Below are 26632 nucleotides of genomic sequence, written 5' to 3' on the forward strand. Positions count from 1 at the left end.
ATTCTGCTGTTGAAGTGTTCGGTTTTGGCGATAGTTCTGGTATTTTTAAAATCAATTTCATGTCCTGTGGCTTTGAGGTGTTGGACCAGGGAAGAGGTCGTTTCTTCTTTTTTGATTGAGTTCTTATGTTCTTCAATGCGTGGATATATATTAAAGCAACCAGAGTAGCCACAAAGTGAGACAAACAAACAAATAAATTAATAAATGTGTAATAAACTTCCCACCAGAGTTTAGAAGTAGATAAAACTAAAAAACAAAGGTTATGGTTAATTGGAAATGATAGCCCTCATTAAGAGAGCAGCTATCCCTTTCCTGTTCCTTGACAATGGCCTAAATTGCAGACCCTGTTATCCCTGTCAGGACAAAATGTTCCTGAAATTGTCAAGGCCATTGGTTTCTACTGAGCAATACAGCAAGATCTCTTCTGTATTAGAGAATTTGTCATTTTTGGCAAGGTCTGGGGGAATATTAGTTCAAACTCTGGGACTGCTTACATGATTGGCTCATCTTATTTGGAAGTAGTGTAATGTGGTATATGTCCATATGTGCACATTCCCAGGAAAGATTTGGAAATAAAAGATGTAAAGTAAGATGCATTGAGAGAGTTCATCATCTGTTTGGCCTCCAAACACCTCAAAGTCCCTTGTTAATATATGCTTACAATATTTTATTTCTTCTTATTTCTTTAGCATGCAGTATCTAATTCAAAATGGGCATCTTTCCCTTTTGATTTAATATATTGTTTGTGGCCAGAAATACTCTTTGGAGGGTGTCAGATTTTCTGTGGTGTTCTGGAGAATATTTCTTCCCCATTTTCCCCATTTGTCTTCTACAGTTCGATGGTAAAAAGATTGCCATGGATGTTTTTTTACCACATGCTGTTGGAAGAGGCAGCTGTAGAAAGTAGCATAGGTATGAAGTGACAAAGGACTGTATGGAAGCATTTATAGTCCCCTTAAATGTTTGAAGTTATTAACCTTTTTCTGGCTGTACATATTAAAATCCAAAGGAAAACACGAGAAGAGAGTTCCTCTCATGAGCCATTTTTCAGATTGAAAAATAATAGGCAGTTAAGTAGGGAGAGTTAGCAGTGCCCTCGGAAACACAAGAGGAGGGGCAGTGTGATGCAAACAGCACCTGACTGGTGCCTTGCAAGCCCTACCCCTTTCCTACATCTATTGCAATGTCACACAGTCCTCCACAGAGCGGAGCTTGCATCATTAGACAGAATGGTGAAAACAGAGACAGCCTGAAAGTGCGCCAGACACAGCGTTGCTGCCAGAAGAATGCATAGATAATTATATTGTAACAATGGAGACTTTGAAATGATAAACACCTCTGTAGTCTTTTCACTAGTACTTTGTTAATAACCAATCATCATTCTTTCTTTTTTTTTACTTTTGCTAGTTAAGAAATGCCCCCTCTTCCCTTAAAAGCATTGTGTATATGGTTGCAGCTTTACATCCATGAGGTGGATAAAATTAGGGTTTCAACAAATGGAGATGCCCTGTCCAAAAGCTCCATCAATTCACAATATGTCAGGAAATGAACTAGTCTCTTAGGAGCTTCAAGTATACTGCAGCTGAGCCAGAAGGAAGTAGGCTGGATTTCTGAATGAGAGCAACATAAGCATAGAGCCATTTCTGGAGAGGCACAAAATGAAGTATAAAAACAAGAGCTTTTTTTTTTACATAGGAAGACTAAGAGTTCATTCATAGGAACAGTGATGGGATTCACATTTTTGTTTACTACCAGTTCTGTGGGTGTGGCTTGGTGGGCGTGGCAGAGGAAGGATACTGTAAAATCTCCAGTCAGAGGTGGTATTTGCTGGTTCTCCAAACTACTCAAAATTTCTGCTACCGGTTCTCCAGAACTGGTCAGAACCTGCTGAATACCACCTCTGCATAGAGGTGCAGGTTTGTTTTTGTTTTTTAACATAGGAAGGCTAAAAGTATTAATTGAAATTTCTTCTGCAGGACATATAATATTTACAAAAGTATTTCTTCTGTGATATCACATATGAAGTGTTCTTATCACAAACAGGGAAAAAGATGATCCTGGCTCAATAATAGTAAATGTGAAAGAGAACTTGTGGACTTTCATTTAAATATGAGCCAGCAGTGTGCAGCAGCTGCCAAGAAAGCCAATACAATCCTAGGCTGCAGTAACAGAATCAAGATCGCCTGAAGTGTTAATAACACTCTATGATGCCTTGGTAAGGCCACACTTGGAATACTGCATTCAGTTTTGGTCACCATGATGTAAAAATGATGTTGAGGTTTTAGAAAGAGTGTAAAAATGAGCAACAAAGATAATTAAGACACTGGAGGCTAAAATACATGAAGAAAGATAGCAGGAATTGGGTATATCTGGTCTAAGAAGGGAAGAACTTGGGGTAACATGATAGTAATGTTCCAATATCTAAGGAGTTGTCACAAAGAAGGGAGGAACAATCTATTCTCCAAAGCACCTGAAGGTAGGACAAGAACTAATGGATGGAAACTAATCAAGGAGAGAAAGTAACCTAGAACTAAGGAAAAATTTCCTGACAGAATAATTAATCAGTGAAACAGCTTGACTCCAGAAGTTGTGGATGCTCAACCCTGGACTTTTTTTAAGCACAGATTGAAGAACGATTAATCTGAAATGGTATACAGTTTCCTGTATCAGTAGGGGGTTGGACTAGAAGGCCTCCAAGGTTCCTTCCAACACTGTAATTCTTTTATTCTGATTCATTTCTTTCTTTTTAAATGTTTATTACAAATGCTCACCTATTGTTGAGTAATCCTTGCATGAAATTAAATTATTGATCTAGTTGTTTTGTATTCCTCCAAACTGCTGAAATTGCCATGCATAATTACTTCAATCTTATTCCTATACTCACAAGGCTATAAATAGAACAAAGAAAGTAGTTTGGGACATAAATTTTATCTCTTGACCTAGCACAATAATTGCTCATCTCAGTTGAAGAAAACTACATTTTATAATGAAAATAAAAGCCATGACTGCCCAGAAAGAGGATAGTGAATGGTTACAGGTATTTATATGATACTCAGATTTCACTCAAGAATTAAAAATTTGTATTTGAACATAATTCTCCTTAAAAGTTGTAGTCCTGTTCCAACTATTAAGCTTGAAAATTATATTTTATGGGATAGGATTGGATATGTTTAATTTTGGCCTCTTATCTACTTCTGCAGTAACAGGTAGTGCATAAAAAGAGTATAATGCATATACGTTAATAAAATTAACACTATGCTTACATGGGAAAACCAAATAAATAATTGCATCATTGAATATATTGATTCAGGCCATATACATTTGAGACTGTAAAATAAACATAGTAATAAAAGTTAGGGAGCTGAATAGTTTTTTAAAAAAATCTTTTTTCTACAAACACGTAAGTATGAGACATAAATTTCTGATTTTATGAACCTATCTTTACATTATCAGCCTGATTATTATCTCTCACTTACATTTCTTCTTAAACTTTTTTGAAAGAAAAAGAAAGGCCTTTTAAACAAATGTATTCAATACTCTTTGGTCCTTAATCCTATATAGTTTTAATTATGATCAAATCACTAGTAATAATTGGATATCTTCCTCATCACTACGACAGACCCATTTGGGCTGCTAGGCACTAATGCAAGTTTCTAAACAACAATGCCCAGTTGTAATTGCCTAATAGTTAGCTGCCTGAAAGGAAGTTGTCAAGCATGGTACTCTGCTGCTTTATTCATATAACTCTGTTTTAGAAACACTACACAACTGGAATTGGTGGTTGTCTCATCCAGAAAATGTGGGAAGGGTTAATGTGGCATATAAAACAAATCACTCCTGAGCTCAGCTGAGAAAGTGGGTATTAAAAGCACTCCAGTTGAAGGAGCTGTGGTGATATACAGGCAGCATATGTTGGACTGGAAAAGCTGCAGGGTGTTTGGAAAAGGCAATGGTCCATGGGTGTGAATTCTTTCAAGACCTCTTAAAGGCACCTGTGTTTTTTGAGCTAAACAAGGACCTGTTATAGGTTAGATTCTGTGACATTTTTGTACTTTATCATTTGGTTGGCAATATTTCAAGGCTACTTATTTCCAATGCTGATACTAACTGCAAGGACAATAAGCTTCTAGAAGCTGAACTTTCAGGTAGTTATCATTTCTATTACTTTATTAAGTGGTCCTCAACTTTGGACCACAACTGAGCCCAAATTTTCCATTGCAAAACAAGGCAGTTGTTAAATGAGTTGCAACCCATTTTATGAGCCTCTTGCTGCATTTGTTAAACAAATCACTGCTGTTGTTAAGTGAATCATGCAGTTGTTAAAAGAATCTGGATTTATTTGTCCAAAGCTGACTGGGAAGACTATGTGTTGCAATCACATGATGCTGGTATACTACAATTATCATAAATACATACCAATTGCCAAGTTTGATCACATGACCATTGGGATGCTACAATGGTCATAAGTGTAAAAATAGTTATAAGTCATTTGCACTTTCAGTGCAACTTTGAATGTTCAATAAATGAATAGTTATAAGTCAAAGACTGCATTCATAATGTACTAATGTCCTGAAAAGGATAGATGTTGGTCTCTTCAGAAAGGAGCATTGCATGTTCAGTTTTTTCCTACAGATTTTTTAAAAATATGCTTGTTAATGAATAGATTTTTCATATTTTTGTCATGACACCAGAAGCCATGGAATTTGCCTTGTGATGTCACAATTCAGATGTGTCATGTTCCCACTTCTTGTTCCCCAATCTCTACTTCAAAAGAAATCTAGCCAAATAATTCTTTAGATAATTGATTTCACTGTCAATCTTAAAGTAGGAAATAAAATTAGTTGTAATTGTAGTGTAACTAATCACAAAATATCCATACTTTAAAACCACAAAACACTGGACTATAATTATCTCTTTTTTATTTAAAAAATGCCTATGTAAAAATATGTAAAGTAGAAAATGAGCAATATATTTCACATAAGTTTTATTTTATGTTATGTTATTGTGTTTATTTAAATAAAATAAATATTTTTTTAAAAAATAAATTAAATAGTTTTGAAAAACACTAAAGCATGATGGTATAAAGGGTATAAAGAGATTGTGGGTATAAAGAGATAATTTGTTGGGCTGCTTTTGGTGCTGTATTGGTTGACTTTTTAGCTTAAATGTTATGTTATTTATGTACTATGCAGTTGACAGTTATTGGTATCAGGTGAGGTGCTTCATTGTTCTTTCAATATATATGCATAAGAGTACAGCAACTTGAAAAATAGAATCATGAATGAAGAATTAGGTCACTGTCTTAATAGTAAGAGTATCACTGATTGTTTAGAATCATGAATGATATAAAACATTTGACTAATTTGAAAAGCCTGTGCTTTGCTTGCCTATTGTAAAATAACCAATTTAGAGAAAAAGCTGTAGACATAGTAAATTTTGCTGTATATTGAAGTGGGAAATGGGTGCAATAAAAAGAACAATACTTAATCTAGTTGTTACATTTTATTATTATGCAACTTAGCAATAACCTTTCCCCTCATTAACAGCTTACTTGTTAATAAATCTGTTCTATTTTCAAGGCATCATACTTGTATCTATCTCTGTTTTAGACTTAGGAAATTTATTAAACTTTGATGATGTTCAGGAAACAAATGTTTGGACTAATATGTGATTTTCAGCTTTCTATTTTAATTTCAACAGAATAATACAACATGTGCTTGTGCAAAATATACAATGTAATGAGCATTTACTATTAAGGCAAGTTAAGAATTTATATACCAGAACATAATTGCATTTAAAAATATCTTAATAAATAATATATTGTGGATAACAGGTTAAAACTGCTAAACAAATATATTTGAATAACTCATTTGACTTTTTCATGGATTGCTCTTGTTTTTGTTACCCCCATAAATCACCAGAACCATTAAGCAGAGAAGTCATGGTTTTGTGATCAAAAATGTACTTAGCTAAGTTAAAACAATCATTCAAAATCCTGGGTGAATGTTGAATATTTTGGTTTCCTTTTTAGTTTCTGGTTCAATGCTACATACACTGCCTCCAACTGTAACCATGACTAAAAATATTATTTCACTTGTTTTAGCAATGACACCATTTGTTACTTTTGCTTTGCCAAAGGACTGGTAAGAGTTAAAATTAATCTACCCTTTTGACACTTCCACCAGAGAGAGGCATTGTAACCAACACAACATGCAAAACAACATACAGTAAAATGAGGTCATTTCATGAACTGGCAAACAAAACTATCAGGATTAACTCTTTTAAGGTTTTCCATCCTTCCAAGATTTTGAAATAGAAATCCTAAAATGGATAAATAGTAGAAATCCTAAAATCGATAAATAATTCAAAAATGTTTGTTAGTTTTATATTTAACAAATAACCGGAAACAACAGAGAAGGAATTCATGTATTTCCTTTATCTGAAATTGAATCAGGATCAGGAAAATAAATGTAAGTCTTTCCCAACTTCATACTTTTCACATGATTAAGACAGTTGTATATCAGCCTTTCTCAACCAACCGCTGACCTATTCCGGAAGTTGGAATCCCAGCAGCAAAGAGAGTTTCCTCAAGTTGGGGAAGACATCATTTGTCACTTTGATTAGTGATCTCACTACATGCCAGGAAAAACATGGGACTTTCTAGGTCAACAATAGAGTTGCCAAAAATGCCGAGATGAGCTACTGGTATCAAATCTGTTCCTAGTCAATTGCATATGCATGTGTAACTTGATATTGCTGAATTAGCCAGTGGCTCATAGTGATGTTGTTGACCACTCAGTAGGTACTGCTTGCTCAGTATTAATGTAGCATGTATTATGCTCCATAATGGAAGATAAAGCAAGCAGGGAAAGAAACAAATAAGTTGCTTTTACTTGTGGGAATTGCTTATATAATTGGCTTTTATGCTTATAGTTTTTGTTTCTTCATAATCTTCCTTCTGCTTTTCTTCTATTTTTACAGGTGCTCTCTAGGAACAGGAGAAAAATCTAAATATGTGATCACTAGGACTTGAAAACAACTTGGTGGCATGTAATCAATCTTCAGGAGCAACTTAAAAAAATATTTGTAGTGAACAAAATAAGTCAAGAAAGGTTGTTAAAGATCCTACTCAAAAGAATACTACTCTCAGAGTATTACATTTTTAGATTGAAACACTTAATGCAGCAATGTACAAATTAAGTGGAGCCAGAAACAGAGCTAATAGAATTTAAATAACCTAAGGAATCTAAGGAACTTAAGGAATCTAAACTAAAGTAACTCAAATTAGCCTAAACTAAATCCTAATAGAACCATCAGAAGTAATAGAAAGGTAGAGAGAACATTTTAAAGAACTCTTCAATCTCTTAGGGAAGTATCACGAGGAAGACATGTAAGACTACAAAACAATAGCACTAGAACCAGAAATATTGATTGAAGAAGTAGCAAGAATTGTTAAAATTGTTGAAATACTGGGAATAGATGGAACAGAAATAATTCAAGTAAGTACATGAATACATAGAATATTTAATGCAGCATTAAAGCAGACACAACTAACTACCTATTGACTGTGAATGGTGACAATAATAATATGTGGAAAAACAAAGGGAGCAAAAAAAAGGAATGGATTCAGTACCAAAGTATCTCATTCTTAGCCACGTTGGGAAAACGTATGCTAAGATAACAGAAATGTTATAGAATGACAATTAACAGAAAAAGGATGAATTTTAGAAATGATACAATATTTATGCTTAAACAATAAAAAAGACTATTGAATATAATAAGAATCTCTTCATTGCATTTGTATAATAAGAGAAAGCATTTGATAGAACTGTTTGATGACCCGGGGCATGGTACAAAGGCAACACAATCACATAAGTAAGAAAAGTCCCTTTAATACCTCCAACTTTGCCCCCAACATCGTTATCTTCGGCTGGAGAAAAAACTCTCCCAAAAACAGTCTTTAAGTGGAGGAAATTCAGTTTGAAAACAAAGTACATATAAACTGTAAATAAACATCCACACAACCACGCTGCATCAATTAACTGGACAGAGCAGGATAAGGAATTGCAGACTTCAAAGGCCAACAAAACAGGCACAGTTGGGAAGGCTCCAGGAACTCAGTTAAGCCTCGACAATAAAAGATAGTTTATTGCTGTGCAATGTGAGTTGCTGTGCGCAATCTCCCTTTTTAAACACTGTGCTCCCAGCTGCAGCTAATGAAGGGAATTAGGACCCTTTCCTCCCCCATAAGCCATGCAACTCACATTGCTCCCTTCTCTGTTCCTCCTGTGTGCCCTAGCATGAAGAGGGGTGGCCTGGATCTTCCTCTGAATTCCCTCTGCCGTTCTCTACCTCTCCCCTGCTCTGCCCAGCCAGCCTTTGCCCTTCCCCAGTTTCTTCCACAGCCACCAGAGCCACACTCCCACTCCCTGTCAGTTTCTCGGCCTCCCCTTCGGAATCAGATTCCAACAGGAGAATGACAGAACTGATAGGAAATTTTGGCAAACAATGTCCTAATATGGAGTAAGTAATCATCTAGTTAAATTATGCAAAAGTTTATATAGCAACTGCAAACCAATGTACATCAGAACCCTTTGTAAAAATATATGGAGTAAAGCAATGTTGTGCCTTATCTCCACTATTAATTATCACCTATATTTTGACAGAATGTAAAAAAGCTAAGCCTAGAAATGAAAATAATATCAACAAACTACTCTTTGCAGATGATCAGGCATCAATAGCAAGTACTGCAACAACATCTCATATCTTTAAATCAAGAATGTAAGACAAATACTATGAGAATTAGTAAAGAAAAATAGAATCAATCATAATTGGAAGACAAAAGAATACCCTAAACATTTAGAGAGAACAAGTGTCAGAGTTATTTAAGAATGTGGTTCTTATTTAAGAACCACATTTACTGAACATGGAAAAATTGATAAAGAGATTAATATATGATGCAGTAAGACAAACCAAGTATTGGGACAACTAACCCCATTCCTACAACATAAGGGAGTACTGCTAAGACAACAATTCCCACCTTATGCAACCAGTGCCAAACATGAATACTTACATAAAGTATAAATTAAAATTAGTTATTACAGAAATGAGTTGTTTTAGGAAAGCTGCTGTAGTGACTAGAAGGGATAAAAACAGGAATGATTATGAAAGAAAGAATTGGAATAGAATCACTATTAAACTACATACAAAGACAGCAAATAAAGTGGTTTGCCCATCTGGAGAGAATGTCTGGGGATTTCATACAATGTCAAGGCATACATAAAAAGAGTGGAAGGTCAAAGAGCATGAGGCAGACCCAGAAGAAGATGGAAAGAGAACATCAAAGACATGCTACAGCAGCATCAAATAACAATGGTTGAGACTGCAAGAAGTACAAGAACCAACACTTTGTATCTCCCTTGACACCCAAAAGTGGGAAAAGAGGAAATAAAAGAAGAAGAAACAGAGCTTTTTTTAACAGCTTTAACCTGCTTCGTTTGGCAATATGCAACACAAAGAAGCATTGATGGCAAAAAGTAGAATATGAATAGCATACAAATATTGAAAATATTGATTCTAATGAAAAATATGTGGTATTTGGGTCTACTTGGACTAACATTTATGTTATTCCTCTTATAAATATATCTTGGGGTCAAATTGCATGTTAGTGTATATTAATCATTGTCAAGTCACTGAATACACACACATACATGTTGTTACTTTGGATAAATGCATGGGCTTTCACTCTGAACTGTGGATGAAAGATGTAAATATTTTAATCCAGCCATGTCACTCCTGAAATTTTCCTTGCAATGTAGGAATAGCCAGCAGGAAAAAAGGTGAAACTTGGAGAGAAAATAATAATAAGAGAAAATGTGAATCTTCCTACATGTACCAATTGGAGATTTAATAATGTTTTTTTCTCATTACCAGCATTTCTGTTTGAAAGACCCCTGTTTTAAAACCAAAAAAAGCCAGTATCATTTAGACAAAATGGCAACCTGATGGCCTCTGGACATTTTGGAATTCAGATCTCATCAGTTTTAGGCACCATAGCCAACAACATATTTTGGAGGTATTGCAATCAAAAATATAGAGAGGGCACCAAGCATAAACTTTAGTGAGTTAGATGGGCAGTATTGTTGAGGAAAAGGATTATGGACAAATATTTTTATTTAGATCAATATTTTCCAAATTTGGCAGAATTCCAAAATTCTCAGTTGAGTTGATTGAGAAATAGCAAACCCCTTTTTTAGGGTCTAGACTGGACCATTAATCTTGACATTGTTATTATTTTAATAGATATTTTCATAAAATATAAATGGTTTAAAAGAGAATAGATAAAGCAAAATTATCTTGATAATTATCTTAAGTGAAGTATGTCAAGTATGTCATGATCCTAAAAACAGTCTACAAATAAATTGACAACTCCCTTTTTATGACCCTGTAATCCCTCAATTCAGGGTAGAGTTGGGCTAAACACTTGCTGGCTGGATGATCTTCCCAATTCCAAAAATTCACATAAGATATTTTTTCTTTGCGCCCTGAGAAAGAAAGTTCTGCCACTACCTAGTACTAAACTATGATCTTCCAAATAGGAAGCCACTAGGCCTCCATCCAGCTCAAATACTATCAGATTAATCAATCAAATTAAAAAAAACCTTTTGTATTATAGTGAAAATAATTGTCCAATTATATATATGTGTGTATATATGCGTGTGTATTCTCTCTAGTTTGCTCCCTTTGACAGAGAATGCTGTCAAAGTCATGCATGCAACAACCATTGGTTAATGTTATATAAAGGCACATATCTCCTTAATGATAGTTTTACACTCTGACGATGTTAGCAGAGGCTAACAAAAGTGTAGTCAACAATATAAAATTTTAGTTACAGAGATCAGGATGTCTGTCTCTTTTTTCACAGTTTTACCTGGAACTTATATTTGTGTGTGTGTGTGTGTGTGTGTTTATTATGATAATTCTAGCAAGAAGGAAAATGGAGAGAAGGATGATGAGAAGAATCCAATATAATATTTCATGGTTATGTCTTATATGTTCCATAATGTAATGAAATATCTATGATACATTCAAACTAGAATGAACCTACAAATACTTTGAGGTTTTTTTAAAAAATATTGTTCAGCACTTTACAACTTAAGAGGCAACAACAGAGGCACAGATTTGATGAACCCTTTCTAATAATAGATCATATTCGCAGTTTAGAAACATCACCTGTTTTTGATATTTAAATTACATGCCACTACAATTTCTGTTTGGTTGGCTAAAAAGGAGGTTCAACCTGTTTTGGAAATTGAGACTGAAACAGCCTTACAGCCTAAGGGCAAGTTGCAAATCCCATAAAGCATTGTCAAAGGCTCCTGGTTAGTGTTCCATATACATATTTAATGTCTCCCCTTCCCCAAATCACAAAAGTCAAATACCTTGACAATATAAACAAGTTTGAATGACAACATGTTGGAGTTTTTTCACTATGCAACTGGATCATAAATGATGAAGGAAAGGTCAAGAAGGAGATATGGAAGCAAACAAATTTGAAAAGGAAAATTGCTAATAACTGTAAACTTTGCACCAACAGCTAACAAGTCATTGTGGATTACCTGCCCCATGAATTACTGATTAAACTACATCATGATATAGAATTTTCAGTTCTTTTCATCTGTCATGTCATGCTTTTTAATGATACCCAGGTTTAAATACATATTTTTTGCCAGAAGAATTCTTTGCCAAAAGGAATTCCAAATGCCAGGCATTTGTTTGTAAGATAACATGTTTACTTATTGATTTGATAATGGACTTTACAGCACCTTCTGAGTTCTATTGTTATGACATCCTGGGTCTTGTGCTGTAATCTCCTGGGTCGTTGGCTGTGTTGCAACATCCTGAGGTTTTGTGGTATAACCTCCTGAGTTCCGTGGTGTGATATCCTGAGCGGGTGGCTGTGATGTGATGTTCTGGGTTTTGGTTTGGCTCCGAGTTTGAGGTCGGGCACCACCACCATTCTCCCTCACCAGACTCAAGCCCAAACCCAACCCATAGACAAAATACAACCACCGTCCAGAAATCAGACCATGGCTGCATCACCAGCTGCCACACATCCCGACCCCCAAACTAAGCAAACGGACACATGCCATGAACACATATCCAGACCTCAAACTTAGAGCCAAACCAAAACCCGGAACATCACATCACAGCCACCCACTCAGGATATCACATCATGGAACTCAGGAGGTTACACCCCAAAACCTCAGGATGTTGCAACACAGCCAATGACCCAGGTGATTACAGCACAAGACCCAGGATGTCACAACAATAGAACTCAGCCCATGACCCAGGTTGTTACAACACAGGAGGCTGATAGACACTCAGCCAATACCTAAGCCACACCTGTTCTTACAAAAAAGCCAGCCAATCATCAATCATGCAAACATCAACTCCATCAATCAATCAAGAAATGACAACACAGCCAACCTCCCCACCAGTATACATAGGGAGACGGCAGCTCCGATCACACTTTGCTCGCACAAGCACGAAGCCGAAAGCACTAGTCTGAAGATGGCGAGTGGGACCTTGTTGATATGTCACCAAGATAATCTCAATCTTACATAGGAAAAGACCTGAACATGCCAAGACCTGCATATATGGCGTGTTAGGGTCTTTTCCTGCTTACAACAGAGTTAGCACACCACCACCTCCCCACCAGGTGTCCTGGGATTCTATACAGTAAGGAAAATGTATATACAATTTACAGGTTGGCCTTTAAATCTTGAATGGCTAGAGACATTTTTCCTAAAGTAGTTGTAAAGTTTAGTTGGAACAACAGTCTCATCTTGAAAGACCTATTTTTCTTGTGGTATTATGAAAGTTGTTTACAAAAAATAAAAGTAATTAAGTTCCATTACTGAAGTATTACAAATGCTTGAAACAGCCAGAAAAAAATGTTTTTTTTCTATGCAAAATCATAGGCTCTTTGCCTTTGGGAACAGAATACTTCAGAAGATGTAAAAAGAGGAAGGTAGACAAGCTAATTTGTCCTTGTCTGCAATGTTTGGCTGTAAAGTGGTGGAACAAGTTGCAGTGGAAAATGAAATGAGAGAATTAATAAAGTTGGGTGATGAGATCATCCTCCAACAACAATTCCCAAATGCAGAAACATTTTTAAATTTGTTAAATATGAAGCACAAGGAGCCATATAAAGCATTTCAAGTGTCTGATATGAAATCTGAAAACTATTTCGATTAACAGAAGTATAACTTCTGCTAATAGCACAAGAAAGGAAAATGCAACTCTGATTATTGTTTCCTTTCTAAATGCTTTGTAAAAAAAACCAAAAATCTTTCATCCACTAAAAACAACAGTGTGTGCTAAAATAATCTCAAAGAATGTGTGGTTTTATAAAAAGTCCAATTTGTTGTTATTTTTTATAGAACTACTATTTCTAAAGCATCACCAGAAGGACTCACAAAAAGGCACCTTTAAAATAATACAAACAAGAAAAACACATCAGCCAAGAAAACTTGCAAACAGATTCATAATGGCATAATTGTTAAACAACTAGTTAGAACAGCACTATTTGAGAGGGATGAAATGGATGAAGAGATGTCTAGAGCGCCACGGGCAGAAGACAAGGGTTGAACTCGATCAAACATGGGTAAGAGCTGCTATTAAGGCCTACCTTGTGTTGATTTGAGTGGGAAAGTATAAATACTTCTCTGCACTAATTGTGTCTGCAGATAATCACCTAGCAACCCTTTTTGAGGTGAGCTGCCTCCTCCTGAGGAAGGAGGAGATTGAGGTCCACCTGAAGGGATGCCCTGAATAATTTGTGGATTTTCTGGAAGATAAAATTGCTTGATTTCATTCCCAGTTAGATGCCAGCATGGTTGCTGGTCCAGTGGAAGCCCCTGAGGCAGGTTCTTGCCCTGTTATCTGGGAATAGTTTGACTCTGTCACTCCTGAGGAAGTGGACAGGTTCTTAGGAACAAGCAAGCATCCATGTTTTAGATCCATGTCCCTCCTGGCTTGTGAAAGCTTACCAGGAGGTGACAGATAGACTCTGCCAGTGATGAATGCTTGCCTGCAGGAGTGGGTAGTATCCCAGCACTTTAAGGAGGCTGCAGGCTGCCCTTTTCTTAAGAAGCCATCACTGGATTCCACCCTGCTGGATAAATTTCTATCTGTCTCCAATTTTCCCTTTTTTGGGAAGGTAGTTAAGAAGGTGGTTGTGCATCAGCGGAGGTTTCTGGATGAAACAGATTATCTAGACCCCCACCAGTCAGGATTCAGGGGTGGATATGGTACAGAAATGGCATTGGTTGCACTTTTGGATAATCTCTGGTGGGACCGGGATGTCAGTAATTCATCCATCCTTGACCTCATGGCAGCTTTTGATACCATTGACCATGATATTCTTCTGGAGCGGCTTTGGGGGATGGGAGTAGGAGATCCTGGGCTATCCTGGTTCATTTCCTTCCTCTGTGGCTGCTCTCAGTCAGTGTCAATAGGAAGGAAGAGATCCAGCCCTTGCCCATTGCTTTGTGGGATTCCGTGGGTCTTCATACTCTCTCTGTTCCTGTTCAACATTTATATGAATCCACTTGGTGAGATCATTCACCACCATGGACTGAAGTATCATCAATATGCTGATGATACTCAGCAGTGTGTCTCACCTGTGGTGAGTTAGTCATCCCTGTCACAATACCTGGAGGCTGTTAGAGGATGGGTAAGGAACAATGGGTTGAAACTAAGCCCTGGTGAGTGGCTCTGGGTTTGGGGTTCTTTGGTACAGGGACAATTGCCGTCTCTGGTCTTGAGGTGGATTAACCCAAATAGACTTTGTGCATAATCCTGGTGACTCCTGCTTGAAGAGCAGGTGGCAGTCATTGCCATGTGAGCCTTTGCTCAACTGTAGGTTGTGCGCCATTTATGCCCTTTCCTGGACCAACAAGCCCTTTTCACAGACACTCATGCCCTAGTCACATCACATCTTTCCTATTATAATGCACTCTATATTGTGCTGTCCTTGACAAGCATCAGGAAGCTCCAGTTCATGCAAAATGCAGCAGGCCGCATGGTTTTTTGTAGACCCTGGTCTGCACATGTATCACTTCTCTTACAGGAGCTGCATTGGTTGCCAATGTGCTTCTGGGACGATTCAAGGTGCTGGTCATCACCTTTAAAGCCCTTCATGCTTTGGATCAGACTATCTGGGGGACCATCTCTTGCCTGTCACATTTACCCAACCCAGCAGAGCGGGGAGGCAAGGAATGCTGTGGATCCCATCTCCTAGAGAGATACACCTGGTAGGACTCAGAAGAAGGGCCTTCTCCATGGTGGCTTCCTTTCTCTGGAACATCATTACCCCAGATATTAGAATGGTCCCCACTGTAACATGCTTCTGGAAAATGCTGAAGACCTGGTTCTGCCAGCGGGCCTGGGAACACAGAGCAGGGTGGAGTCCATTAAATGGCTCATATGATGTGTTGTAGCCAGGGAAGGAGTGTGTGTGTAATTATTTTATTAAATATGATTCTCTCTTTTATTATTTTGATTGATTTTTTATATGATGTTTTTATATTTTTGTAAGCCACCTTGAGTCACCATGTATGAACAGGTGGAAATACACTGCTCAAAAAAATAAAGGGAACACTTAAACAACACAATGTAACTCCAAGTCAATCATACTTCTGTGAAATCAAACTGTCCACTTAGGTAGCAACACTGATTGACAATCAATTTCACATGCTGTTGTACAAATGGAATAGACAACAGGTTGAAAGCATAGGCAGTTAGCAAGACATCCCCAATAAAGAAGTGGTTCTGCAGGTGGTGACCACAGACCACTTCTCAGTTCCTATGCTTTCTGGCTGATGGTTGGTCACTTTTGAATGCTGGTGGTGCTTTCACTCTAGTGGAAGCATGAGACAGAGTCTACAATCCACACAAGTGGCTCAGGTAGTGCAGCTCATCCAGAATGGCACATCAATGCGAGCTGTGGCAAGAAGGTTTGCTGTGTCTGTCAGCGTAGTGTCCAGAGCATGGAGGCGCTACCAGGAGACAGGCCAGTACATCAGGAGATGTGGAGGAGGCTGTAGGAGGACAACAACCCAGCATCAGGACTGCTACCTCTGCCTTTGTGCAAGGAGGGACAGGAGGGACACTGCCAGAGCCCTGAAAAATGACCTCCAGTGAGCCACAAATGTGCCTGTGGCTGCTCAAATGGTCAGAAACAGACTCCATGAGGGTGGTATGGGTGCCTGACATCCACAGGTGGGGGTTGTGCTTACAGCCCAACACCATACAGGACATTTGGCATTTGCCAGAGAACACCAAGATTGGAAAATTCGCCACTGGCACCCTGTGCTCTTCACAGATGAAAGCAGGTTCACACTGAGCACATGTGACAGACATGACAGGGTCTGGAGATGCCGTGGAGAACATTCTGTTGCCTGCAACATCCTCCAGCATGACCGGTTTGGCAGTGGGTCAGTAATGGTGTGCAGTGGCATTTATTTAAGGGGCCTCACAGCCCTCCATGTGCTCACCAGAGGTAGCCTGACTGCCATTAGGTACCAAGATGAGATCCTCAGACTCCTTGTGAGACCATATGCTGCTGTGGTTGGCCCTGGGTTCCTCCTAATGCAAGACAATGCTAGACCTCATGTGGCTGGAATATGTCAGCAGTTCCTGCAAGACAAAGGCATGGATGCTATGGACTGGCCTGCCCATTCCCCAGACCTGAATCCAATTGAGCACATCTGGGACATCATGTCTCGTTCCATCCATCAATGCCATGCTGCACCATAGACTGTCCAGGAGTTGGGGAATGCTTTAGTCTAGGTATGGGAGGAGATTCCTCAGGAGACCATCTGCCACCTCATCAGGAGCATGCCCAGGCATTGTAGGGAGGTCATACAGGCACGTGGAGGCCACACACACTACTGAGCCTCATTTTGACTTGTTTTGAGGACATTACATCAAAGTTGGATCATCCTGTAGTCTTTTTATTCCACTTTAATTTTGAGTGCAACTCCAAATCCAGACCTCCATGAGTTGCTAAATTTGATTTTTGTGTGATTTTGTTGTCAGCACATTCAATTATGTAATGAACAAAGTATTTAATGAGAATATTTCATTCATTCAGATCTAGGATGTCTTATTTTTGTGTTCCCTTTATTTTTTGAGCAGTGTATAAATTTCCTAAATAGAAATAAATATGTGAAAAGTCAGTGATGTAGTTCTGGGTTAATTTGAGAGTTGGAAGAATTTGCAATATTAAATCAGAACTGTCTAATAGTTATCTGCAAAACAGAGGGGTTTTACCTTCCAATGAAATGGTGAACCCAACCCAACATGTCCAGAAACCATAACAGTTTTTTCAGTGTTCACATATACAGAAGAAGCCTTTTTAGGAGCAAATGATTGTATTGCATTACAAAACTTCACTTGAAATGTGACTGAAATAAAGTAGACTCTTATAGCTTTGCATATTACCACTCTCTAGCAGAAAACCAGTTTAGTCTAGCATTAGAAACTGGGAAATAGTGAGGATTCATTTGAGTGACCTTGGACCACTCATTCTATCTCAGCCCTAGGAAGAAGGTAATGGCAAATTACTTCTGTATATCCTGCAAGAAAACTGAAGGGCTTCTCCAACTTTGCCAGAAATCAGAAAATTTTTTAAAATACAAGCAAAATTAGAAAATTATTTTGCAAGGAGAAATCACCAAATATATTTTATGCCAGTTAAAAATATGGTGAAATCCTATTATGCTTTTCTGTCTTGTAGTAAAATATCTGAAAGCTGGAACAAGAAAATAAGTTTAATAAGGATTTTATTATAATAATGATTGAATCCTAGAAAGAGAAGGGAGGGAAGGAAGAAGGGAGGGAGGAAAGAAGGAAGGAAGGAAGGAAGGAAGGAAGGAAGGAAGGAAGGAAGGAAGGAAGGAAGGAAGGAAGGAAGGAAGGAAGGGATTTCTAATATTCTGTGCCAGATCCTCACATGGAAATTCATTGGGAAACTGGCAGGAAGTTGTTTGTCTGTTTAAAATATGAAAATATCTCTGAAACAATGAACCAGAGGAGCACACATTATGTAGGATAATGCTAAATAAAAAGAAATCACATTTGTGGTATCCACTCAAAGGCCACAGTTAAGATTTTTTAAGTTAAGGCCACTCTTACGATTTTGCAGATCCTTCTCGCATCTAATGACAATCATATCATCTAAATAGTACTGAATGCCTGTACAGCATTGTAGCACGTGGTTTGTTGTTCTTTGCCAAAATGCTGGTACAAATGCTACTCCAAAACAAGTCTATTGTAATGATATAGTCCTTTGTGTGTCTTTATAGTCAGAAACATTATAGAATATTCCTATTTTTTATATGTATGTAACCATCTTTCAAATAATACCTAATTATTTACTTAGATAATGTATTACTGAGGTTTGCCCACTGGTGATATTAGCAATTTTATTCCACTTAACTAATGCACCACAGGTTTGACTACAGTCAACTCTTACAAAAATTACCTTTGCTTCTATCCAATCCAAGTCAATTTCTACCTTTTTGCATATGGTACATGAAAGACGGCATGTTTTCAGAAAATTCCATGTGTGACTTTCATGTAACCCTATTTTACCTTTGATGTGCTAATGCCAACTTTGGACACAGGCAAAGCAATATCCAGTAGCTGTTTCACTGTACACAGGCTGTTAATGGAATTTCAATTCAGCAGCAGCTTTCTCAGTTGGTCATGACACCAGACTACTGATTTACCTGTTTTTACAACATGTTAGTCCCAGTAAACCTGGCTGATTGTTGTATTTTAGAGTTATTACTCAAATTGGAATTATCCTTTTTTTCTAGTGTAAATTTTTAATCATATTATTGTAGCATTCCTGGATTGCTCTTCACACTCACACTGTGCTCCAGTCCTCAGCTTACAGCCACAATTTAGCACAACATTTCTGAGAAGTTAAGTGAGCTTTTCCCCATTTTACTACCTTTCTTGCCACAGTTGTTAAGTGAATCACTGAAATTGTTAAATTAGTAACATGCTTGTTAAGTGAATGTGGTTTCCCCGTTGATTTTGTCAGAAAAATCGCAAAAGGTGATCATGTGAACCTGGCAGGGGTGGGATTCTACCAGTTCACACCTATTTGCTACAACTGGTTGTTAACATTCTAAGCAGTTTGGAGAACTGGTTGTTAGGAGAAATTACTGGTCTAATCCTGTAAGGAAGGCAGGAAGGAAACATTCTGGTGTTGCTTACAGAAACTGCCTCTCCTTTAACCCTTATTACATTCTTGGCAGGACTAGACTTCCTGTCTCAGGAACTTCCCTCAGGTTTTTTCCCCCTCCTTTGCTGGTACTTTGCTTGTGTGGAGTGACCATTCAAAGTTACAATGGCACTGAAAAAAGTGATTTATGACCATTTTCCACACAACTGTTGCAGCATCCCCACAGCCATGAGAGGCCAGGTGAGGAGATGCGTGCCTCGATGTGAGTGATATTGAGTTGACCACGTGCAGTTAATAACATGACCACCAAGCCATGTTCACCCAGTCAAATGACCACCAAGCCACACCCACCAATTAAGCCACACCCACAGAACCAATTGTTAAAAAATTTGAATCCCACCCCTGGACCCTGGGACTCTGCAAGTGTCATAAATATGAGCCAGTTGCCAAGCGTTTGAATTTTGACCATATCATGTGACCATGGGAATGATGTAATGATTGTTAAGTGTGAAAAATGGTCATAAGCCTTTTTCAGTGCCATTTCAACATCAAATGGTCACTGAATGAACTGTTGTAAGTTGAGGACTACCTGTACAGCAGAACCAATATCCAATTCTATTAATATGGTTTTGCCATTAGATTTTGGTGTGATCCCTAAGGCTGATGTTATTTCATTGTTTGTGCTTTGGAAGCCATTTTATCTTTGAGTCTAATTTTATTTTGAGTCTAAGTTCCATATAAGTGTCAAATTCAAATACTTCTTTAAATGTTATATTTGCTTCTATTTTCTTAATGCTTTCTTTCAGAATTGCCTAGTCTAGTGAGTCTATTTTTAGTTCTTTATCAAATGTATAACATTCAAATAGTTTTTTGAGAAATGTATGTTACAATAGACCCTTTTTCTTTCTGCCTTAGGAACATGAAATATTCTGCAATCAATAATGATTTTCTCACCAAATATTCCTTTGTTATTTTTATAATTCTGCAAAATTGAAATGTGAAGAATTTCTGGGCCAATCAACTTGAATACCTGCCTTTCATAACATTCAACAAAACATATCTTTTTGATTAGCTGCAAAAATCTATCTGCATATAATGTGCAGATGTAGAACTGTTAAACCTATTAAGACTCCTGACTAATGAGTTCTTTTTTCTCTCTTTATTCAGTGAAATCAGTTAATCATTACCAGCCCAGTCCAGCCTAGTTTATATTTTTACATATATAAATATATATATAAAGAGAGAGAGAGAGACTGAATGGCATAAGTCACAATTGAACTTTTGTCCAGACTATGTCAAGATTTTTAAATTATAGTTTATTTAAAAATCTTGACAAGCATAATTTGAAAACATGTTGTGTCACTCACTATTTTGTGTATCCTTTAATTAATAAGCTACATAAAGGTTTTTTTAAAAAATAATTTGGTCAGTCATTACATTTTGGCCAGTCAATAATTTGGCCACTCATTACAATTTAAAAAAATAGAATGAAAGGAATCACAATTTTCTAAACTTCATTACAGAAATATTTTAAATATAAATCACTATTTTCTTCATGAAATATGGCAATATTTTGGAATTGAAAATGGAAACTTGATATAAAATTTGATGGTTGTTATCAAATCACACTCTAGACAAGAAAGGCATCCATTTCTGTACTTCCAAAAATTTCTGGATCTGCTTTTCTTCTCATTTAAGCCAGACGAAAACAACTCCCTTCATCTCTTAGACTGAATTGCCTCAGGTATTTGAGGCATGCCCTTCTTTCTCCTCTGAGAATAAAAGAAAGTAAAATATATTGTATCCCAAAGTAAACACATCCAACAGACAGGTAGAGCATTGTATTGACAATAAGAATGCAAAATACTTGTAAAGGGTGGGGGGTTGACCTTGGGCTACTAAATCAACCTTTTGGACTGTGATTTCATACAGCAGTCCAATAAAAGGGAAAAGGAAAGAAAACACAAAAGAAAATTGTGCACTGCTACGGATCATCCATTAAACTGTCTGTTGAATCTCGTATAATGTTAAACAGACCAAAGATACTATGGTATTGTGCAGCCGGAATTCATAATACATTCAGCTGATCCACCTCTATAAACCTATTCGCTGAAGCCCATATTTCTCTTTTTATTTTAAGAGTGTGGACAGAGTCTGTCTACTCATCAGTATCCCACTGTCAGCCCTAAGATCTACAAAGAGCAGACTTGTGGTTTGTTTTTAAACATGTCACTAAAAAATCTTTTAAACTTTTTTCTCAGTCTATTTATTCATTTACGTGTAGGCATGAATGAAATTACTTTGATCGTTTAAAGTCAAGAATTGATTTTAATGTATTTTGACTAAAGACTGACAAAATGGATTTTTTAACTTCTTCAATATTTTGGTGTCATCCATATCAGATTAGAAATTCATGTTCTTGATATCTAATAGTTTTTGAATATTCTTAAAAGGACTATTAGAATATGACAAAAGGAAATTTCAGACCTCATGAAATCAAAATTTGTATGCCTGATTTCACTCTTCAGTCTTTTTGTTGGCAGAGAGACACAAATAATTATTTAACTTGTTCTCCATTCACCCTATCCTGAAACTTTAAGAAATGCAGATGTGGATAACTAGATAACAATTAATGTGGTTAGATATAATGCAATTATCCTTAATTGATGAAACAGTGTTGAATGTTGACAGGGAAGAGCCTAAGTTTTGTTTTTTGTTTTTTGTCAAACAAGTATAAGTATGAACATAAATATAACATATACATATCAGTATAAACAGGTATAAGTATATACATAATAAATGAATACGAATAAATGGATAAATGGGAACAGTAGGACAGGGACAGTAGGCAGGCTTGAAAGATGCCACAGAGAAGAGGAGGGGTAGAATTATTTTCCATAGTTCCTGAGGATAGGATCAGAAGCAATGGATGAAAGCTCTTCAGAGGGAGATCCAATCTGAAAATAAGGAGAAATTACTGACCGTGAGAATTAATAAGAAGTGGAACAGCTTTCCTTCCAATGTTGTGGGTGTTCCATTGCTGGAGGTTTTCAAGAAAAGATTAGACAACCATTTGTCTGAGATGCTATCAGGACTCCTGCCTTGGGCAGGGAATTGGAATAGAAGACCTCCAAATTCCTTTCCCACTCAGTGATTTTATGACAACCTCTAGTTCAACAATTTAACCATTGTAGATCTTAAATTTAGGAAAATCTTCTCTTCGCAATTTTATTTGAAATAAATTATTTCTAAATTTCATTTGCCAAAGAACTTGGATCCAAATTTTCTTGCTAAAATCATGCCCAAATTAAACATGTATATAAATTAAATGTAACTTTACTAGTAATATTCTTTTATATGGGACTTAATAATTATTCAGAACACAGCATATAAGTGACACAATTTTGATGCTTTCCCTCAAGCTTTGTCCTAAGAAAGCTCATCCTCTAAAACTGAAAATTTGTATTCAAATAAGTGATCCTTAGATGATACCACAATTTGCTAACTAGGTTAAGAAGAATGGAAGTAATAAGTAGAAATAGGAAATAAGAATGACAATATAGATAGCGAACTTTGCTAATCCATATTTTATTGAGAAACGAATCAGTTGCTCTTTGTTGCTCCAAAACTATTTTATTCGTTTTACATGAAACTGTCATTTAATTTATGCTGACATCAGAACCAAATTTAATACGAAAGCACATTATGTAAAGATCGCTCTCTGGAAAAGACTCTAATGGCGGAAAAAGTGGATGGAAAGAAGACAGGACAGCCAGCAGAAAGATGGATGGATTAGGTTGCAGTGGTCATGAGTGCACCAGCAGAAAACTTGAAAGACCAAACTAGAGACATGTTGTCATGGAGAAATCTATTTATCTGGCCACTCAGAGCCAACAATGACTTGATGGCATTCAATTAAACAATTATCATTTACAAAATTCATATTATGAATGTATTTTTAAGGCAAGCAAATAAGCAACCATGTCCAGTAAATGCAAATGCAAGGAAAAGGGTTTTTTTTTCTTTCTTCTTTGATAATATAGATTGATTTTGTAAGGCTGCTTTAGTTCCTTCCTTCTGAATTTACAAGGAAACTGGGACTCTATAACTGAAGAAATATATCCTTTAGCACTTGATTGTTTTCCTGCAAGTGAAAGGTAACAAGTAAATTTCTTCCTGCCTTGAATATGGAATTGTTTTCGGACAAGACTGATATTAATATTGATGGAGGGAGATGATATGTATTACAGCACTGTTGAGTAACTAAGCAAAACAATTACATCTTAATAAATTAAATTGCTACTGTAATTAAATGCTTATAAAAAGTGATTATTTGGAGGAACACGGAGATTTTAAATCTATGCATTTAAATTGTAGCTGAGATAAACACATGGATTTTGATGATGAGTTAAAATAAATTAAATTAAATTATTTCTTAAGATTTATATATATATTATTGCTTAGTAAGAGTTAATATAAAATATTAAGTCACTGTAGAAGCTTTTAAGTGAAACACTTCACTTGTTAATGACAATAAGCCTTATACCTTTGCAAAAGCACTGGGAAATTAGTTGGTTCTTACTGCTGGCACAAATAGAAGCTTTAAAATTCTTTCTTATCACCCTGTTGGTCTGTAATTTACTTTATTAACAGTCTAGTAATAAAAAGATTATAACATGCTTTATAGAGAGAATGCTGCCCTGGTGCACTGTTACAATGACTTATTAAAGGGAAAAAAGCCAAATGGAAATATAGGTAACTCAGAGCAAATGAAATAATAATTTAAAATAATAACATTTTTAGATTTTGAACATTTTGAAATATCAGTGTTCATTTTTAATGTTTTAACAACTATACTATTGCAGCATTTTTTTTAATAGTAACCATGGAAGATACTAGAGATTATGGAAGCCGCTGAGTCAGGGCCCTTCATTCATTCTTCTGTGTGATAGCTAGTCAAACTGTAGAAGAAAATAACATGCAAAATAGACAGGAATATTTGAAGCAGAAAAAGTGGAAAATAGCTCTTTTAAAACCATATGGGAAAAATACAGTTGTAGCTTGATTTCATGGGAGTGATAGGTAAGTAGACCCCTATGAATTATTTACTGTTTTGAACAGCGTACACTTACTCTAGCAACCATTTACTTTATACAACTTGCCCAAATTTGCCAAAAGGTCTGTCTAAATTTTGACAGAAGAAATGGCAGTGCAAATGTGTTGCTTGTGGAAGATCTAGTTGCTATTCTTGTTCCTCCTAACTCTGGACCTATTGTAGCTTCTCAAAGAATATGTACATTTTCTCCACCCCTCCCCAGAAGATGAGAAACTTCAGAAAGTAAGCTCTGTAACCTGTCAGCCTCATATGATATGATGGACAAATTACCTTTGCTTTTGATCTTTTCAGGGGAAATGACAATGTCGCAGAAATAAGGAAGAAATGGTATCATAGAGTTAGACTTTCTCAGCCTTCTAAATATTAATGCTTCCAGTCAAAATAATAAAAATTATAATTACAAAAGGCAAAGGCCATAGAAAAGTTTATTTTGTCAGGCAAGAAAATAGTCTATGTAGTTCAATAACATTTATATCATATTCAATAGAAAGGAGTGGACAGTATATACTTTTGTAAAAAATAAAGATACAATGTTAGGGCATATTGTCATGGAGAAATCTATGTAGCCAATAGGAATCGACAGAGATTTGTGGTATGTAATCATGCATGTGGATATTTTTTGCATCTCATCATCTCAAAATACAACTGAATTTACATGTCTGTAAAAATTTGCTGCCTAAAGGATATGCTTTCATCTGTCTTACAGACTTGCATAACAGAGGCCATCATCGGGTATAAACTATGCTGAGGAAAAAAGGATGAAATGTGTATCATGATTTCATGCAACACATATTCCATTGTGTGCTCTACTCCCCCACTCCCCCAGATTTTTTTAATCTATCAGGTTTGGTTAAAGGATTAACTTGAGAAAAAAGAATTGGGAGGTTAAAAATTCTTTAGATCCTGATTTATTTATTTATTTTAAATGGTTGTATGTGCAAAATTGGCATGGTTTAATGAAATCTGCAAATAATACAAAGCTAGGTATTGTTAACATAAGAAAAGAAGCAGGAAATTATGCAGAATGAATTGGAATGACCTCATGAATTTGAACAATATGAATGGAATGCAATTTAATTGTATGAATTGTATGAATGTGTATTTTGTTACCCGCGAAGGCTTATTAATTGAAAATAACTGAAGAGATACAGGTTTATTACTTGATTATATGCTGACAAAGACCCACTGACAAGACACTGTTGCCAAAAGGGCAAATTAAATTCTTGGATATATTTGTGTGAGGTCTACAAGTTGCCAACACAAACAGTTCCAATTGAGTCATCCTTGGCCCAACCAGAAGTAAACATTCAACCAAGCCAAAAAGAGAGAATATACTATATTTGTACATTTGCTGCTTTTTCTCAGTCAGCAAAATGTCTTGTTCTTCTGAGCACTTCATGTTTCTAGAGATACCTAAGAAGGAGAAATAGGGATAATATCCACCAGACACAATGGCTGTATTCAAACAATGTGTTACATCATCACTGTGATAATCTGTTGAATAAACACAAATTACTACTTTTATTCAATACACTAAACTAAATAAAAAACATAGTTTAGCGTTATGTGTGAACTGTATCAACAGATTGTCAAAACCAATCGTATAACAGTCCATTAAGCTACGTAAACCAAGAAACACGGTTTATAAAACATATGTCATGACTCAGTAGTACACATGAATCCAGACATGTGAATTCAAAACTTATAATTAAGCAAACATTACTTCCTTAATATACTTCCTAACACATACATACATACATACATACATACATACATACATACATACATACATACATGAACTTACTACCACATATAATGTTGAACTCATTTCTCTTTCTGCCACAAAATTTCATAATCTTCTGATACTCAACAATGGGACTCAAATGGGAAAGAATAAACTTGATGATTTTCAAGTTTGATGATTATCACTATTATTAAACTTCACAATAATTTAATAACAATTAGCATATTCAGTTAATCTTTTTAGTAACTGCAGGGATTAGATTTATCCTTTAAAATAGCAAAAGCTCTTCTTTTCCCCCTCCTAATTTATTTGTTTGTTTGTTTATTTATTTATTTATTTGATTTGTCAATCGCTTACAAGATACAGTTATAAGAATAAACATAGTTTTGAATACATAAGATAGATACTTATAAGAAAAATAAAAAGAAACAATAGGACAGCGATGGTAGGCATGATTGGTGTGCTTATGCATGCCCCCTACAGGCCTCTTAGGAAAGGGGTGAGGTCA

The sequence above is a fragment of the Pseudonaja textilis genome, chromosome Z, assembly GCF_049901715.1.
Source record: "Pseudonaja textilis isolate UNSWEBS1 chromosome Z, rPseTex1.2, whole genome shotgun sequence".
In the NCBI taxonomy this organism is placed as follows: domain Eukaryota; kingdom Metazoa; phylum Chordata; class Lepidosauria; order Squamata; family Elapidae; genus Pseudonaja; species Pseudonaja textilis.